The 19280-nt window shown below is 41.4% G+C and overlaps 1 long non-coding RNA gene across 2 annotated transcripts; it reads right to left on the bottom strand.

Moving 5' to 3' along the window:
* Positions 1-464: 464 nt before the first annotated feature.
* LOC146767896 (uncharacterized) lies at positions 465-17170 on the bottom strand. 2 transcript variants are annotated; one of them, XR_014953737.1, is made up of 3 exons: positions 16427-17170; positions 15661-15773; positions 465-11994 (listed from the first exon to the last, which is right to left on the bottom strand). It is a non-coding gene; the product is annotated as an uncharacterized LOC146767896 (long non-coding RNA). The 2 variants fall into 2 exon arrangements; XR_014953736.1 differs by having other exon boundaries at positions 465-15773.
* Positions 17171-19280: the final 2110 nt, after the last annotated feature.

Raw genomic sequence — 19280 nt, 5'->3', positions numbered from 1 at the left:
TTCTTTAAAATTCCATACAATGAAATGTCCTGTATTTTGAAGAGCTGTGTTCTTGTTCTTTTAGGCCTCAAACAGGAAATGTTTAAGCACATTTTCAATTAAGTTGCAATGAAGTTAGTGTAATTGATGTCCATGTTTCTAGCATGTGTTTCTAATTAAATACATCCATAGATGCTGTCCTGATCTGAGTGGCTTAAGCCTGCAAAGCATGAAAGCTGAAGCATTCATGTTTGGCTGCTCTGGGTGTTTGAGTACATACATTTGAAAGCAATCATTGCATTCTTTCCTTCCTTAGTACCAGGTCTTAGACCTGAACTGGGAGCTGCAATTGTACCTATAGAGTTCCAGTCTCAAGGCTATGGGTTGCTCAAAGCAGTACTGGAATGTATGGTTCCTGTATGTTACACAGACAATAGCCAAGCACATACATAAAAAAACCCCAAAAACCTGAAGAAGCACTGGAGTGGAAGGCTTCACAAATTAATTTAATGTTCCGGACATGCTGGTTTGAAAGGACACACCACACTCTACAGGACAGAGAGCTGGTTTAAGCCATCACTAGTTTGCTCTGGCTGGAAAAAGACAAAAAAAACATTCACAATAAAGCACTGATTTGGGCTGAACAATGGTAAAATGTTTCTGCAGCATAAACCAGAGGTACTTTGAACTTGTCATTTAACACTACACCAGGAGGAAAGAGAGCAGGGTGCTCACACATTAGGCACTGGTTTCAGTTGCCTGTTCAACACAATGTTGGGTCTCTGTGATAGTCCTGCTGCATGAAGGAGATTGTTCAACTTTTACAGCTTGAGATCACTAAAAGAAAAGTTGAATCAAGGACTAGATCTATCTAGATATATATTATGAGGTACCTGGCTGGTTGGATAAATGCAAGCTGCATGCTTGAATTGACTTTTATTATTTAGTCTATTATGTCAAGTAAGGAATATGACACTGTTTCTAGCCTTTTTCACGGGTTTGCAGAACAGATTTTCTTCATCATCTATAGCTAATGACAGCAGAAATTCTTTTTCAAAAAGAAGGGCAGGATCTGATTGTGTTTTTGTGAAAATAACCTGACAGTCATTTCCTGGCTTCTTTTACTATGCTATTCATCTCAAGTTTTGAAGAGCTCATCAACTTGTAAAAGAATCCCCCAAGAACAGAAGGAGATTTCGGCATCTTTCTCCTTCTCTGTTTTTTTAGAGAAATTTTCTCTTGAGTTTTTAATTCTGAGCTCTGAATAGCTGTAGTATTAAGGGTGCACCATATTTCTACATTTTCTTCTCAAAAGGTGTGAATGTTGATGTTTGAGCCATTCTGCAGTTGCTGACAATCACATGCTGCAGCTGAATCCTGGATGTTGCAGGCTAGACAGGCACAAGGCTTGAACTTGTGGATCTTGACAGCTCCAATGTCCCCAGGAAAGAAGGTGCCATAAAAAGCAGCTGCCCTCTAGCTTGCCCCACAGGTGACCTTGATAGGTCTTACAGAGGGTTTTGATGCAGAGAACAAAACCAAGGGGTTTTTGAAGGATGTGTCTGCAAAATGTCAAAGAACAGACAGTAAAATATGACAATAGCACTACTGAGGACATTCAGGCAAATGTTTGTGCAATGATTAAACAAACCAAATACTAACTCACTGATTTTGTCTTAACAAAATAGGATATGATGTTTGTCACTTTACTGGAGAATGAGCACACGGCAGGATCCCATCATATTTTGGCTTCTGACCATATAAAGAACACCATGTTTCTTACCCTTGCAAAAAATCTTGCTCTGGTTTCTCAGGGTAGTGGCAGCCTTAGCTTATAAATCTTAGCTTATGAACTGTACTTCCAAGCACACTTCTACTGGAGCTCCAACTTGTCCTTCTGCATAATTTTCATAACAGGGCTGAATTATCAAATACTTCCTCACTGGCACTTGACACTTCCTCATGACATCCTTTGTTACCTTTTGCCTTCCATACTCAATTCTTTTGAGATCTTGTCCTTTCATTTTCTTTGCTATCAACTGTAGACTTCAGCTTTTCCTCCTTTTCTTCATGGCTCCAAATAGCCAAGCTAAAGCATCATATAGGCAGTTAACTATAAACATACTCTTGGGAATACTCCAGGGTTTGTGATCTTGCTTGCAGCAGGAGGAACACATTTAAAATGCCTCCATTTCAAAGAAGATGATTATTACATGACCTTAAGCCTTGTAGGAGTTATTTAATATTGTAATTATTTTGCTAACACATGCCACAATGCTGTAGTTCTTATTGAATTTTTTTTCTGCTAAAATATTTCATTGTTTATGAATTAATTTGATAATACTTGTATAAATAGAGTCATTACTTTACTTGTAAACTATTTAGCCTTTTTCATAGGAGATCCTAGTGTTAAAGGCTCCTACCCATCACACAAATCAATTTCAGTAGTTCCTCACTAGGGAAGATGCCCCAAGGAATATCAGCTTGTTGTATAAGGTCATATAAAGTATTTGTACTTTTTGAACATGTGAAGTGTCAAATTCTTTGCAAGCAGAGATATCGTTGTTCATTTTTGCCCTCTATCTCCTCCACCCAAAGCTTGTGACATTAGTCTCAAACCTGTAAGTCCCAAATTACCTACTGAGTGGTTGTATATATGTACTTCATAAAGTTTTACACTTCCAAGAGGTGATATTACAGATCTACCTTTAATTGGCTAAATATTCCACATTAGACATGTAAGGATGTCATCTGGCTCTGTAGAAATCTCCTTTGACAGAATGGGTGGAGCTCTTTCTCCTGGCTTGAGATGGTCAGGTTTCCCTATCTCCTATAACATGTCCTGTAATTTTATAATCTTGATGGTTTTGATGAGACTCCTGTACACCTCACTGTCTTGAGTTTTATCTCTTAGGCATGCTTTATGGTGCCTAATTAATGTGAGTCTTTCAATAACTTTAAGAACTTCACCCTGTGCCCTATTGTTTGGTGGGTAACATCAGTGTGCAGAGAGTTGGCTCCTGTAGGTGGATGAGCTGAGGAGTGAAGGGGACCCCAGCGTGGGTCATGTCCTCACCAGTGGGTGCTGTCCCAGTGTCTGATCATGGTGGGCAGGTCCGGAGGCTGTGACAGCACCCATCAACAGACCCCAACATGGCAAGTGACAAAACAAGGCCAGGAACCATCCAGACACTTCTGTCAGAAGCAAGAGGAGATGGAACTGGCCTAATGCATGGCTCCCAAATCCATCCAGACCCAGAGACAGGACTGGAGACAAGCTGCCACGCACTTCCAGGAGACAGGCTATTTATGGCATAGGTCTAGAGCTCTCAGGAGATGGGGCTGGAAGCAGCATTGCTGTGGCACCACTGGGGCAGGGACTGACCATCCCAGGCTGAACTGAAATGGAGTCCTGGGCTGTGTGCAGGGTAGGGGTAGTCCTGAGAGAGGCTTGTTGGGAACAGTAAGGCCTGTGGGTGACCTTAGCACCATGACACTACTGCCAACAACATTACTTGTGATTTTGCTTTATTTACTAGATGGGTCTTCTAGGAAATAAGGCTCCCACCATACCACTCAATGTGGCGTGCATGTGTTTGTTCATATTCATACCCCTTGATAATTTTCAGACCAGCTGGCAATTGGCCAGCTTAAGTTGGTAGGAATCACAAGGTGTTAATGACATTCCTGCAAGCTTCATGAAATCACACAGGCCTGTTGCATAACACCAGCTGAAAGAAACACTGCTGGGGAAACACAGCTCTAGTAGACACTTGAGAATCCGCTGGAGACAGAGTTTTCCAAAGAAGAAACTTTACTCCTCTCAGGACACTGGCTTTGAAATAGAATTCTGTGGGAAACCATGCGCCCTTTGAGCTGTCACCTGGAGTGACGCATTTGGTGGGCACTTCAGTTTTCTCCCCTTGCCCCTGTTTGGCAGCAGCTGACTGGGAGCAGCTGACTGGTTTGGTCAGCCCACATTGTTCTTGCTTTTCCCTCGAACATAAAGGTACATTCATTATTCATTAATGTCTGCAGCTTGTACTTTTTGTATATTTACTTGTTAGGAAAGGAATAAGAGCAGCAACAGGTTTTATTGAGAAATCAGGAAGAGGAAGAAATCAATGCAAGTAATGCAGGATGCCAAAGGAGCAGCTACAAACCTTCACATTCAAACTCGTGCTTGACAAGGAAAGCAGGTCTTAAACAGCACAGTTCCTCTTCTGAAGGGGGCACAAAATTCTCTGTCTCTCACCACATGAGGGTAAGCAGCATTATTGATAGTTTGAAAAAAATCCATAAGACATCAGGACAATACATGCAGAAAGACACACAAGAAGTAGCAGTGCCCCAGTGTACAGGAGGAATGGAAAAGAAATGCTGCCCTCTTTTTTTGTGGGCTCCCATGAGGCTGGGCTTGTATCATGGAGAAGAACAATCCATCCGGTGTCCAGCTGGAATCTCAAATAACCATCTCATTTTTCTTTTCCAGTAACAGGGCCAGTTTTGTGGCAAAAAAGTAGACATAGAGGTCCAGAGAGGGAAGAATTGTTAAATCCATGTGTAAGTGCAATTGCATTTGGCAAAAAAAAATAGAATGAGTTTTCTTGAAGTAGGAGAATACTTGAATATAGAAGTTGAAGGCTGAAGATGTTTCCAGGGACAGCTCCTGTACCTCATGCCCACTTGCACCTTCATATTTTTATGAATATGTCTCATTGTGGACAAACATAATATTTGAAGAGTGCAAAAAAAGATTTTGCAAGTGTGCCTAAAAGGTTTTTGACAGATGTGGTGCAGTTTGGTTTGTCTTCAAAATGAGATTTTATGCACTCTGCCATCAGCTTACAATTGAGATGATTTGCACCTCTGAGGACATCTTCTCTATGGTTTTTAATACTTAATAATAAGCTAAAAAAAATCATAACTAGCCCTGGTACAGTGCCCTTCTCTGTTCCTTGTCACTCAGCCACTGAGCTTTGGGAAGCCTGCCAAGTCCCTGACAGCAGCTTCTTCTTGTGGGAGCAGAACTGCACAATTTGATGAAGAGGAAGAGACAGAGTTTTCATATTTTACTCTGATGTCAGCAACAGAAACCTTCAAAGTAGAGGACTACTCTCCAGCTGTGGGTTGAGTTGCTCAGGAGGTACCACTCCTGTTGCATTGTCAACTTGATGAGGGTAGGAGAGAGCTCTTTTTCTAGGCTGGGTGCACTGAAGAGGTGCCAGGGCCTCCCACCCAGAGTCCTCATTAAAGAAAAATAACAACAGCACAAAGCCCAAGGATTGTTTACTTATTTGTAGTATCTCAGCAACGGCTACTCTCTATCATCTGTTTTTGCTTTGGTGATTTCTTTTTTTATTAAAAAGAAATGCCACATGTTGCCACACAAGTAGCTAACCTCCTGCAGCCGGTCAGAGGCTGCCCGCCGTGCCCAGAGCATGGGCTCTGCTCCCCAGCTGCTCGACCTGGCTTAGAAGGAACTGCCACAGACCAGGACTTTGCAATTGTTCTCTTTTCCCCAATAAATCAAGCAATCACCCAAAAGTTCAGGCTTGTGACACTGGGTCAAGCAGGACAGCTACTTTCAGCTGAACAAAAATGAACAAAGTTAGTTCTGGAAATGCCCAACTGGTTCATTTTGACATTTTCAGAAGGAAACATTGAATTTTGGAAGGCTCGATCCTTGGGGCAACTTAGCAATTTAGCAAAGAAGAGGGAGAAGGTTGCTCATCCCTCCCTTGCAACTATGTTTTGGTGTTTACAGCACTTGTCTGAGTGGATAATTAATTGCTTTATATAATTTGGTATGAAGTTTCAGTTAGGAATACTGGGTGAGCTGCACTCCAGTTCACCTTTTCTGAGTGTTGAGACAAGTTCCTAAGAGGTAAACTGCCCAAATACAAGCATGTTGCTCTCTGCAGTAGAGTCACAAGGAGGAGTGTTGAATTCTTTTCTCCTTGGTAAATACTGCAACAAGAAAACTTTGCTGATTAGGGATATAGGCTCAGGGAACATGTTCTCGAGATTTTTAAATTAGTTTGGTAAATCCAGCCTTAAATTTCCTAATTTCTTTATGTTAAAGTCCTTTAAAATCAAATAATGCTTCTGGGGAAAAAAAAAGTCAAAATAGCTCTGAGTCAAACATTGAATTTAAAATAATTTCCAAGGAAGCTGTACTACAGGCTAGCAGAGGCAAGGGTTAGCACTGTATGAAGGATGAGCTAGCAGGTTCTCTGAAATGAAAATAATGTTACTTCATTTCTCTCTACAACAGGTGGCACCTCACTTGTGTAGAGCTCTGTGTGAGTGCTGGGCAACTCTTTTGCAGTAAAACAGTTGTAAAACCTTAATGAGTTGTGGAGGATGTTTCTGGCCTATGGAAAAAGCTGTACTTCTGCCTGTGATGGTGAGTCTGCCAAACTCCTGTGGAGGAAACCAAAGGAATCCAAACCAAACAAAAAGAAGCAACAGAGTGCTGTCTCATAGCAAGCAATTGTCCAGAGAGGATGGCAGCACAGTGATAGTGCTGAGCTCGGTAGCAGTTATTGTTAAAAGACAAAATATGTAAGTTGTATGTGGGCATATCTCTGGCTGTTTTTGTTTTTTTTTTGGACTCCCATACAGCCTTCAGATATGCTGTCCCTGGGGAAGGCACTGCATAAACGTAGGGAAAGAGGCACTCCTGGCCTGGGGACCCACAGCTATGACACACAATAGCACAGATACCGGGTGGTTTCATTCCTCTTGTGTTAGATTTCTTGTCTCACCCAGCATTTCACTTGGCCTCTAGCCGAGGCAGAGACTGAGTTTAAAGCACCTGGGCATCAGTGCTCTGACTTGCAGCCATGTGTCAGGAAGACTCGGAGGAACACCAGAATAGCAAGAATGACTGAATGAAAAGTCTCTCCACAGAAAATTTCTGTCCCAACCACCAGGGCACAGGGGATTATTCCTCTCCCTCCCACACTCCACCACACAGCTTGCTCACAGGCTCCTTTGTACTTGCTCCCTTTGGTTAAGGGACTGCCCTGATCAAGCTGGTGGGACAAGCTCTGCATGTACTGGTGTAATTGAAAATGGTAAGGATCACAGCATGAATTGTTCCTGAGTACTGGAAACAATGCTTACAAAATCACTTCACAGTAGTTGTAACTCAATTTGCTGGAACTCAAACAGCTTTGAAGACCAGTGCCTACTTAAAAACCACTCTGAACAAAGAAGTGTTTATGCTCTTCCACATTCAAGTCTACCTGTATTTCTGATCTGTAGCAAAGGTAGTTTTAAGAGAAAAGGAAGATATCAGTGTGTTCTTTATGAAGATACATGAGTGCCTCTCCCAAGGGACATGGTGTGAATATATATGATGATTTTACAAAGGCCAAGAAATCTGAGGACTCAATTTTATATTTTCAGCTCACTTTAAGGAGCATCAAGGATGAAAATTATTTAGTAACACATTTAACCCTCTGGCTACCAATTTTCTCATGCAATATAGATATTCAAGCTAAGTGTACAGTCTCAAGTGGCCTCCAGGGCTCAAAATCCTCAGGATATCCACATCATCCCTTTACACTAGCAGTATGGAAATGATGCTGAATGCTCTCCACTTTTCTGTATTTTCCAAGCAAACGGGGGGGGGAAAAAAACTAAACAAAAACCGAAAACCAAAACAAAAACATTTGGTGCCCTTGCAACCCCAAGTGCTGAACTTGTCTTTCTGAAATGCTGTGTCAACAGCTCTTCACTCACAAGCCCATTATTTTTATTGGCCACGGCTCTTAGGCTGGTGTTGACAGGTTAATTTACAGTAACAGTGAGAGTCACCTTTACTCACCATACCCGAAAGCACAACCCGCACCGTACTTGAATGCCACACTCTTGAGAGCAGGAATGCTGCTGGGGGGAGAGAGAAAGAGCCTTGAAGCCTCGTGCAGGGACTCGGGGAGTTGTACAAAAGAATGCTCTTTTGGTGAAATAATTTTTGCCAGCGTATGCAACTTGAGCAGGAATGGTTGCAATTATTTCTTACCGTGCTTGTTAGAGAGGACATATGGGAAGATTAGCCTCAAGAATGTCACTCTTGGACATGGTCCTCTCATGGGGATTACACCACAGGGTTTTTCCCCCCCCTATTTCTTTTCCTCTTTTCTTTTTTCCCCTCTTTTCAATACATCAAAGTTCACAGAGAGAAATTTCCCTTGGTAACATGTACAGATAAGCAGATCTCAGAAGATATGTTTCATGGGTATACTACAAGGACTTATTTCCCTTTTGCTCTTCTCTCCTATCTTATCTCCCCTCCTCTCACATCTTCTCTTCTTTTTTTCCCTTTTATTTTCTTGTTTTCCTAAATGAGTCTTAAAAGAGCAATCTTAGCAATGGGTAAGGAAATTATAGGCTGGGAGAAAGGCCTTTTCTCCAGTTTGTAAGGTTGTAGTGCTACTGACTTGATACAGATGGTGAGACTCCATGACGAAGCCAATGGAGAACACATACATTGAAAAAGTAGGAGGAATTCAGAGCAGCTAGGTGAGAGGAGTAAGAGCTGCCAAGAGGCATATTATGCCAGGTTGCAAACTGACAGACCTTTCATCACAGGGGAACTGAAAAAAAAAAAAAAGAACAACTAGCATCTTTCTAAATGGTTTATGTTTTTATAGTACTGCTTCTTTTTGTTAGTTTGGTATTTGTTTTTTGTTATAGGACTGCCATGTAAAACCTTGTGAATTGATAGTTTTTTGACTGTAGAACTACCAAATACCCAAACTCTTGAAGTATTCTTCAGTCTAACCCTAAAAACTCACCATGTTCCAGGACTACTTACCAGCACGAGGCACCACCAAGGCTGGATCAGATACACTCTTTCTCCACTTTCAGCGCTGGTGGACAGAGTGCTGCTGGACCTACAGCCCTCAGGCTCCTATTCTGTTTTGGCTACATGATCACTATAGAATCCAGAAGACATGCCTCTGAGGTTGTGACCATAATGGAATTTAGGGTGTTTACATTCTGCTGAAGTGGTCCTATGAGTTTGAGATACACTCTTTTTCCAGACTAGCCATCAGTCTGGCTTTTACGGTTGCCTGACACACTGAGTACAAATGTAAAAGCAATTGATTTATTTAGTCTGCAAATCACAGAATCACAGAATGGGTCTGGTGGAAAGGGACCACTGTGGGTCACCTGGTCCAGCCTCCCTGCTCAAGCACACTCATGCTAGAGCTCATGGCACAGGATTGCATCCAGTGAGGGAGACTCCACAACCTCTCTGGGCAACCTTTTCCAGGGCTGAGTAGAGGGGCAGGATTATGTCCCTCGACCTGCTGGGAATGCTCTTTTAGTGCACGCCAGGATATCACCGGCCTTCTTGGCCTCCAGGGCATAATGCTGACTCACAGATGCTTGCTGTCCCCAGGACCCACAGGTCCTTCTCTGCAGAATTGTTTTCCAGCAGATCAGTCCCCAGCCTCTACAGGTACCCAGGATTATTCATCCTAAGGTGCAGGACCCTGCATTTACCTTTGTTGAATTTCAGGCAGCTCATCTCTCTGACGTGTTGTGGTCCTTCTGAAGGGCTGCATAGCCCTTGGGGAGATTGGCCACTCCTCCCAAATTAGTGTAATCATCAAACTTGCTGAGGAGGCATCTCTCCTTCATCCAAGCCATTGATGAATAAATGAAGCAATACTGGGCCTAGTATTGAACGTTAAGGAACACCACTAGTGACAGGCCTCAGTAAAACCTCCTTGAAAATCTGGCTACTTTAATATATTTTGACATAGATACCAGAAAACTGTGGACCACTGAAGCCATGCCACAGAAAGAAGTGATATGTGAGAAACCAGATTAGGAAGAAAAGGCAAAACTTTTATCTCCTGGGGTAGGGTCATGAAGGCAAGAAGGCCAGGACTAATGGCATGTCATGTATAACAGCTTCTACAGAGCCTATCTGGGCTTGCAAAGGCAGAGGGTTCCTTTGCTGATCTGTATCACTTCAGCTCTGGTTGGAGGGGCCTCTCTGTTCTATGGCCAGTGGATGGAGATGTTCTCACAGCCTCCTTTGCACTGCTGTAACTCAATCTCTGTGTGATAACAAAGGCAGACACAGAGACACTGAATCAGAAAACCTCTTCTCTTTTGTGCCCCAGACTCTCCTACACCGTCTCTCTTGCTCATAGCAAGAATGCCAGGGAGACAGAGTTAAACACACACCAGCACATCAGCAAAGGAGGATGCTCTCCTGTTCTTGAGACTGTCCAAACTGAAGGCAAAGGCAGTAACAGAGTTCTCTTATGCAAGACAATAGCCTGTATAGTTTTAGGATGAAAATTTCCACTCCACATATGTGTTCCATGACCTACTATGGCAAAAGGGTGTAATAAAACTAGATAAGCTTTGTCTGTTCTCAGACTGACAGCGAGCCAAGCAGGATCTGCCACTGTCCCTACTGTCATTGCTGCGTCCATGTAAGAATCTGAGGAGGAGCATAGGAGGGACAGATTACATGGTCCAAGCAGAGCAGTCCATTATGCTGCTGCTGGGATGCTCCTGTGCTGCCGTAGAACCTGTCACCTTCCACATGAAAGGCCATGGGGATGGATCAGTTTAACATCAGCCTAGGATCATCCCAACAGCCCCTTGAGCAGAAGAAGGCACCTCTAGTCTTGCAGAGAGGGCTCCAGCCTGGCTGAGTCCTCCCAGGGCTGCTAGCCATGGTTGCAAGGGGTTTACAGCTGCCCCGAAATGGGAATGTACAGCTAGTGGGAAACGTATGTTTGAGCAAAGTTGGGCCCAAAATGTTTTTGTCACTGATCTCATGACCAGCCTTGGGTTGGGGGGCTGAGATATTTAGCATCATGTCATTCTAACACACATCCAAATGCTCTGTTCAAATTCAGAGCAGACGTCTCTGATGGAGCTGAAAATGTCTCCCCACGTTTAAGACTGTTACGCCCTGTTATGCTTTCTTCCTGAGGAGAGGAGCAGTAGGCTGATTAGTGCTGTATGAGCTAACTAAATTATTTCTGTGAACTGAAAAATAGACTTCATAGCCAAGTCCCTAGTTTAGCAATCTCTAACATCTGTGACAGATTGTTAAAATTAACATCTCTGCCCTGGTGGCTTTCAAGCAGCAAGAATGTTACATTTTGCCTTGCACTTTGGATTAATCACCTTCTGGAACCCAAAAAAACATCCCTGCCTCACACCATGCTGGAATCCATAGCGGTAACCCAGCGAAGAGAGAAAAATGTGATTGATATTGGATTATGATTGGGACGCTTCCCACAGCAGCAGTGTCATCTACAGGTAAGGTGAGGCCCAAAGTTTTATTACAAGGTTATGTTAGAAAGTACAGTGTTAATCTTTTAGTACCTGCTCAGGAGTCTCTCATTCCCATAGTCAACAAACCCAAAGAGCCAAAAGAAAGTTTTCCATTCTCTAGAAACCTGGTGTTACACAGCACCCCTCTCAGTAATGCTGGGGCACATGTAGGGAACTCTTTGATGCCAGTTTCAAGAAACCTTTCAGTATCTTTGCTGTTTTGCTGCTGGAAAAGGGTCTGGTCTCTGGTCTCTTGCACCACTATTCCACCTCTATCACGCCCATGTTGTGACTCAGGGGTAAGAGAAGCCCTTTTTTCTTTATTAAACCTCTTACTTTCTCCAGAGTAACATAGTGATTTTAGTGGGAGCTTCAGACAAAGAAGAGTAGCATGACAGAAAGCATTGCAGCCTTCATTTAGATAAGTACTCCATCTGACGTAGCAGGTCTAATTAAACAACACAAGAAAAATACAAGAAGAGAAAATTTACAGTGAGTGGAAGCAGTTGGGAAAGACTGCAAGGATGTGACCTCTTGACCAAATTGGTGGCACTACCTTTTTTCCTTCTGATCAGGTCCACATTGTTCCCTGCCCCTGCTTGCTGCTGTTCCTGCCGTGCTGGAAGTAAAAACCCTGTCTTCAGGAGGCCAGAGGCTGAGCCACCCTGCTTTCCAAGCTTCTCTCTGCTCCTGGCAAAATCAGAAGATAGTGTAGCCATTACTTTGAAATATGTCTGCACATAATTGACAGAGAGATTCAAATGTCAATGGCAATTGAAACTCTCCTCTCAGATGTCATTACAGTCCTTAAAAAAAACTCTTACGATCTTCTTTATTATTCTAGGAGTGTAAAAGCCCCAAACATCCAGATTTTTGTAAGAGGTTATTACTTGTCACAGTCATATATCTCACATGTCTTTGCTCTTAACACAATTATTTTAAGGGTTTGTTTATAAGGGACACAAAAGAAAACCAGAAATATATGACTTATGCTCTTCAAAAGCAGTTATTTATAACTATACTAATTGTTTTGTTTCCTTAAAAGCTGTGGGTCATGGCAACACAGCTGCTTTTGGTCTGGCTAATAAGCCTTAGTTTGGGACTAATGTCAGGGTAGTAAGTTTTCAAGCCTGTTACATGCGGCCCACCAGTAGTGACACAAAACCTTGATCTGCCTGCTGTGATCTGCTGAGAGATTGCAAAGGTAGAGATTTATTTGTGCTTTGAAACACACCTACTCTTTTTCTTTCAGGTATTTCATGGCACATTTTCCCTTTATTATACCAGTCACACATGGGAGAGGATGAATTTGTTAACCAATATCAGGATTCCTCTGTAACCTTTCAAAAAGGCTCTGCCCTATACTGCAGGAGTCAGTAATGCCTGTCAAAGGCATTCATAAGGATTGAAAAATCAACCTAGTATGTCAGTGTCAACCTAGTGTCTCAGGAAAAAGATTTAATTATTTAATGCAAAAAAAAAAAGTCTTCAACTGAAATTTTCCTTTTAGACACTCAATCATGTATTCATTAATGAGTGATCCCCAAGTGAACAAGTGTGCGGGCTGTGTCTGGCTCCTGACTTGGTTATGGAGCAGAGACAAAAAAACATTTGCTGGATACTAAATGTAGCTCACAGTTCACTGACAGAACAAATGGTGTTTTAGGCTAAATAAACTAGACAAAACCCAAGGATCCAGGAAATTGTGGTTGCTGTAACTATGGGAACAGTGTAGTGGTTTACCTAGAATTGGTAAAGGCAGGGGTCCTGCATTTTTTTTTTCTAAGGGATCCTGCAAAGAGAGTCATGTATAGTCAGAGATTTGACCAGGAAAATCTCATGGTTTGGGAGCACACAGATGTAGTAGGAGTTGGATGCTGTCATTAAAATCCAAAGCCAGAAATATAGTGCTGAAGTGTTGCAGCTCAGCTAGTAAAAAGAATAAGTTAATAAGGTTGGCAGTGATCAGCCCTGCTAAATATTTTTGTTCCAGATGTGATGTTGAAAAGGCAAAAGATGCTACCCTGAGGCTAATTTTAGAATTATTCTAATATCTTTTCCTTTTAGGGTCATGGTTGTCCTCAGACCAGTATGTGGCTCATCCTGTTCAATATTCTACCTTAAAAAACACAGTCAGCAGTAGACACTTGGTGAGAAAACCTTGCCTTGCACAGGTAGATACATTTGTGTCCCCCCTCTTCAGATGTATTCCTTACCACCAATATTCAAAGCCATCTAAATCCTAAAGTAAAAGGTTTAATGTTTCCTTTGGATTTTTTCAGCATTTTCTCTTATATTTTTATTCTTCACATAGGTGTCCAATTTCTTTTTCATAGCACTAACAGTTTGAATTTTCTGTCTGTGGGGAATATCAAATGGATACTTTTACTGAAGTCTTCCAAAATTTACCTGAATCTTCTTTCTGGTCATTAAAATAAGTGTTGCATTTCTTGGATGCTAGGTAAGAATTAAAATTTTTTCTGCCTTTCCTGTGTCACTACTTTGCAATTATCTCAAGGAAACATCAAATCCACCGATTTGAGAAGACAGAATTTTGTAGAATATTGTTAATACCAAGACATTGAAAAGTAACTCTTTATGGATCTTAGATTTTTCCTCACTCTGCAGTTTTTAATTTGTAACTGGATTTGTATAGTACCAGGAGAATAACCATATGCAGAATTGTTCTATTTGATTATTTTGATTTTTCAGTTAAAATTAATTTTTTGTGATTATTATTGATCTGTCAGTTCAGACTGAGAGAGATCCATGTGGTTATCTGATATGCAAAATTCATTGTCCACTGTCTTGTTACCGTTGTTGCAATTGAAATAAATTTTGGACATTTCCTTTTCCAACTCCCTCCTGCTTGCCCTTTGGAAAGGGCTATTTCTTTTAAAACAATAGTGATAGGAAGTGTATCACAGCACTCACAAAAGGGAGTCTTACAATTAGAATTTGGCTAGGCAAAATGCTGCGAGTAATGAAGCATATTCCAGCTTTAATCTCACCATCCTGGAGCCATTAGGAGGGAAGATGGACCTGACTGGACATATTCATGATAAGGATAAAGGCAGACCAAATGAAAATGCTGAACTGTAATGCATTTTGCCTTCCAGAAGAATGTGATGCATGCATGCCAAACAGTAATAAAGGAGATTGGGGAAGATCTTAGGAATGATTTTTAACGTGCAGTCAGCTACGCACTGAATTATGTTACCTGGGGAAACTGAGGAATCTCCATCATTTGAGATCTGAAAGGCAAGATTCCATAAACATGCCTGGAATAGTTTAGGCATAACTGATCTGTCCTTGGAGCCAAGTCAGAAAAATTTTCAAGTCCTATAGTCAGTTGTTTAAAGATCTCTTCATGATTCTCTTGTGATACCACTGTCAAAAAATCCTGTTTGCTACTTGCTTGGAAACGGTTTAGTTTGTAACAAGTCCCCTCTGTTAATGCTGTGACAAGAAATTCTTTCAATAGCTGTGCTGTTTCCTGACACCAGCCCTGGATTGTTCATATACAAAACATATTGCTATAAAATTATTTTGCTGTGTAACAGGTCATGATAACACCTATTTGGTGATTCTTTTGTCTCTCTATTAATCTTTGATCCGGAATCAGACCCATCCCTCTGAGAAGCTGGCTTGCTGCTCTCTATTCTCCACAAAACTTGGCTTACTTTGTACACCAGTATATTTGGCCTTTGAAAGTTGGCTTGCAGTTAGCAGACAGAAGCAGGGTCAGAATTAGTTCAAAATAAATTAATAGTCAGAAGTTCTAACTTGCTAAGCTGCATGCAATCCACCCTTCAAAGGATATTCACCAATTGCTGTAATTGCTCTCTTCAAGGGCTTCCAAAAAATCCTTGGACATGCTAATTAATGTTGGTTTAGATATATGTTAAGGTATTTGACCTGAGAGTTTAATTCTACAGTTTAATTCCATAATGATTGTAAATGGTAGGACTGCTGCATATTAAAAGAACATTAGTGTGAATTTAGCTAGCTGTTGGCAGTTTAACAGTGACTAACAGATATTAAATAAGCATAAAATTTTGATGGTGAATGACACTTTTATAGGGGCAAGGGCTGGGAGTTGAAGGCAGGAGAAAATATTGCAACCATCCATGGTGACCTTCCCTTTTCCCTGGATATTACAGAATCTTTATACAACTTTCCCATCATCGGGACAAAACCGAGTTGGTGGAAGGGCCTTGTCCTTGCAGGCTTGGACAGCACATGATGAACTTGGTGGGATTGGAACTTGTTGATGTGCTGAAGTCATTGACAGTCCCTTGCTGATGTCACTGACACCAGGATTTCCCCAAATAACTGAATATTTCAGCTACTCACAGATAATCACATCTTCCAGTGTCAAGAAAGAAGTGTGTCAATTCTATCACTTCTTCTGCCAAATTTTCTTCTTTTTTTCTTTTTTCAAAGTGGATGTCAGAAGAAATCAATTGCTAGAGAAAAGAAAAGAAAACAAGTTGATCCTTTTATTGTTACTGTTCAAAAGCGTCTCTTTGTTTTATGAACAAAAATGGTAGCAAGTGACTTTTTTCCACCCCTCAGTGGCTACATAAATTTCTGCTACTAAGGGACAAACATCATTGATTTGACCGACTTATTCAAAACAGGTCATGCAGCTTGTTGTGTCAATTCTCATCATATACTGATGTGGCAGGTTTTATGAATAAAATATGGGCAGTTGCTGTCTGGGAGGATGCCACATCTTAGCTACCCAAAACCCTCTGTCCTTGAAGAGCAAAGCTTTGAAAAATTAGGACCATGTTTCAATCCAAGCTGTACAATATGCTTTTCAATGAAGTGTAATATATTGTTTTTAGCTGAATAACTTTCTTCTCGTCTTCTCCCCTCCCCCTGCCCCTCCCCTACTTAGGAGGAAAAAAAAAAAAAAAGCCATGCCATCTTAAACTAAAGCACACTTCAGTCAGTCTCCCTGTGTGTGCTCTGTGCCAGCAGCCACAGTAATTCTTTCATCTTGGCTTCAAAGTGGTGCTGAGAGGGGGAGGGGGGCATCTAATGAAAGAAGGGAAAACAAACAAACAAACAAACAAGCACAAAATGGGGGAGGAAATGAAAAATAGCAGTCTACCTTTCAAATCTGAGTGTTGCCTGCAGGCACACTCTGCAGTGGATGTTGCACTCAGCTTTAGCCCCTTGTATATTTTTTTTTTTTGTTATTGCCACTTCCCATGCTGGGAAGATTCTTGTCATCCCTCACATATTTTATGTGCAGAAAGGGCTGCCCTGCCCTGTGCTTGGTGATTGAGGCTGTGCCCCTGGTGTGCCACACTATCAGTGGTTCCCAAGGCTGCCTAGCCTGGGAAAAGCTGCATGGAAACGGTCCAAAATCAGCATTACATGCATTATTGTTCTTACTCTCTCTGATTAGAGTGCACACAATGAAAACAACAGCAACAGCTTCGTTTTCCAGCTCTCCTCCCAACACAGGGCTGTTCTTAGGCTGGCTTTTTTTTTCCTCAGAGTCTTCATAGAAATTAACTGCTTCTGTGCTGGTAGGTCCCAGGCATCCCAGCAGCTTTTCTGGGGGGAAGCCCAAAGAGCTTAGTCTGACTGGGAGTAATTTTCAAAAGTGCCTAGCTGTCTTGTGAAATCCTATTTTTTAAAAACAGGTCTAGTGGTAGGCTGCCTTGTAGACCACTGGAAGCACACTGCTTGGAGGCTGTGGTGAAATGCAAGGCACAGTAATCCCTATGAAACAAAACAGAAAAGCTGAATGATATTTAGGCATTAGTCCCTTGAATACTTATGCTTTGTGTTAAATGCTGGAGGCAACACACACAATGTTCTAGCAGTGTGCCACAGCACCTGGGTCTCCCCCAGCCCAGCCACCATCACTTTTTTTCTTACTCCCTGGTCAAAGAGGTCCTGGCTGAGGAGCTCCAGAACAGACTAGCACTGCTCTGGTGGCTAAGCAGCCATTTGGCACACGACAGTTTGAATTTCAGGAGGCCTGTTCCAAGTCCTGGTGTAGCCAGTTTGGGATGGGATAAAGCTCAGCTTGTCTATCAGGAAATGGTATCCAATGCTTATCCCAAGCACCGGGAAATGCCACTTAGGAGTCACTGGGTGAGATATGGCATTTCAGGCTTAATCTGACTTCATATTTCCTGAAATATATTAGGTGGCATTTCAAACAAAGGAGGCAAAGAATTTTCTTCCCATTTAAGAAATTAGACATATTCTAGAGTGTCAAGTACCTGCACCTTGGATGTGTACAAGTATTTGATAGGAGGTGAACTGTTAAAGCTGCTCCAGAAGAGAGCAGTAGATAGACTTGGGTGCTAAAGCTGAGAGCAAAAGACTGTGTTTTTGGACATAAAAATCCCACAGGGTGCATTTTTTTTCAGTTGTAATAGGTGTTAATCTTTCTCTTTTTTATTTTTTTTTAAGCAGGTCTATCTTGAAGACACTATTGGGAACACAAGTAGGAACAGACATATAGGGTAAGTAATGTTTTGTTTTAGGACCTTTTTATGACTTTTTTACATATGCCCCAGCTGTATTGCAGAAAGGGATCCCTGATGCTGTATTCTTTCTTCCCAGCAAGAGATATAGATGCTCTGGGTTGCTCTGCAGCCAAGGACTGCTAAGAGCCCCAAGCATCCCTTGCTATGAGGGACCTCAAATCTGCAGAGGTGCCTGTGGGGTTAATGGTAGATGTTCTTAAATTGCCATCCAGCAGATGAAAGACAGATGTTTACTTTTAAGACATATTCAGACCAGGGAAAAAAGCACTTTGAAATTTGAAGAAAAAGAAACAGCTCTCTAGTCAATGCCTTGTATAGTCTTCTGCTTGTGGAAGGAATTAGACTGAATCATAGAAAACAAAAATGTAAAGTTGCAGCGTTCTGGTCTGCCACTTGTTTCAATGTCACAGTGGTTAAATCTAAAATTTTTTTCCAAGAATTTTAGGTTCAGCTTGAAATTTCAGAATCTATTGAGAAGTTTTTTTTCTGCCTTGTGTAACACTCATGGTAAAAAGTGTGAGAAGAAAGTCAGTTCACTATTTTTCTAGGATTGTAATGCACAATGAAGAAAAAGATTTTGTTTATTCTTCAAGAGCTCCATTGACATCATATTTCTCTGAAAAATAATGTCTCTTTTTATGCTAACAAAGTCCTTATGGTCTAAAGGCAAAGCTGAGTAAAATGCTCGTCTTAACTGACTAAAAAGGATTGACCCTTTGGTTATCCTACATGCCATAACTCTTTTAACTTTCAGGTACTGCATAAAGAAAAAGGTGAATAGAAGGCTGTAATAAATATTTTTTATCAGCTTTTCTGTACTTTTCCATGTTCGAAAAACAACTTGTGTTACTTCATATGTGAACTTAAATACAACTGGGATGGGACTTCTGTATCAAAAACATTTCCTCTATTAAAAACCTGGAAACTGGCTGTCATTACTCTTGCTTCTCTTTCTTCCCAAATCAAATAGTTGTGCCAACTGCTTGTTTTGTTTAACAGTCCCAGTCAGAGAGATATCATGGCTAATCACAGTATCATTTTCTAATGTTCACTGCAAGGAAATCTCAAATTGTTCTTGAGAACCTAAATATTAGGCTTATTATAAATCTGATTAAGCAGGGGCACCAATCCTTGAAGGCAGGAGGAATATGACTCCTAGGAAATTGTGGGAAAGAAAACCAAGTGTTGCTGAACCATACTGTTCACAGATTGTTGCTGGAGACTGGTTTTCCAAAATGTGTGTATTTTCTCTGCTTCGATTAATTAATTTATTTATAAGTTTCTTTTTCATTAGTTATAAAATACTGGCAAAACTGATCCTGCACTCTTTGCTTATATGCCCAGCATGAACTGAAGCTCTTATTTTCTCCTGTGAGCCAGGCAGTGACACAGGACTCAGGCAGTGCCCTGCAGTACCCGTGACCTTGTGTTCCTGTCTTCATTGCCATGTGCCAA

Source organism: Lonchura striata, chromosome 3 (assembly GCF_050655825.1).
Source record: "Lonchura striata isolate lonStrDom1 chromosome 3, ASM5065582v1, whole genome shotgun sequence".
NCBI classification, from domain to species: Eukaryota; Metazoa; Chordata; class Aves; order Passeriformes; family Estrildidae; genus Lonchura; species Lonchura striata.
This window is presented reverse-complemented; position numbering and strand designations above follow the sequence as displayed.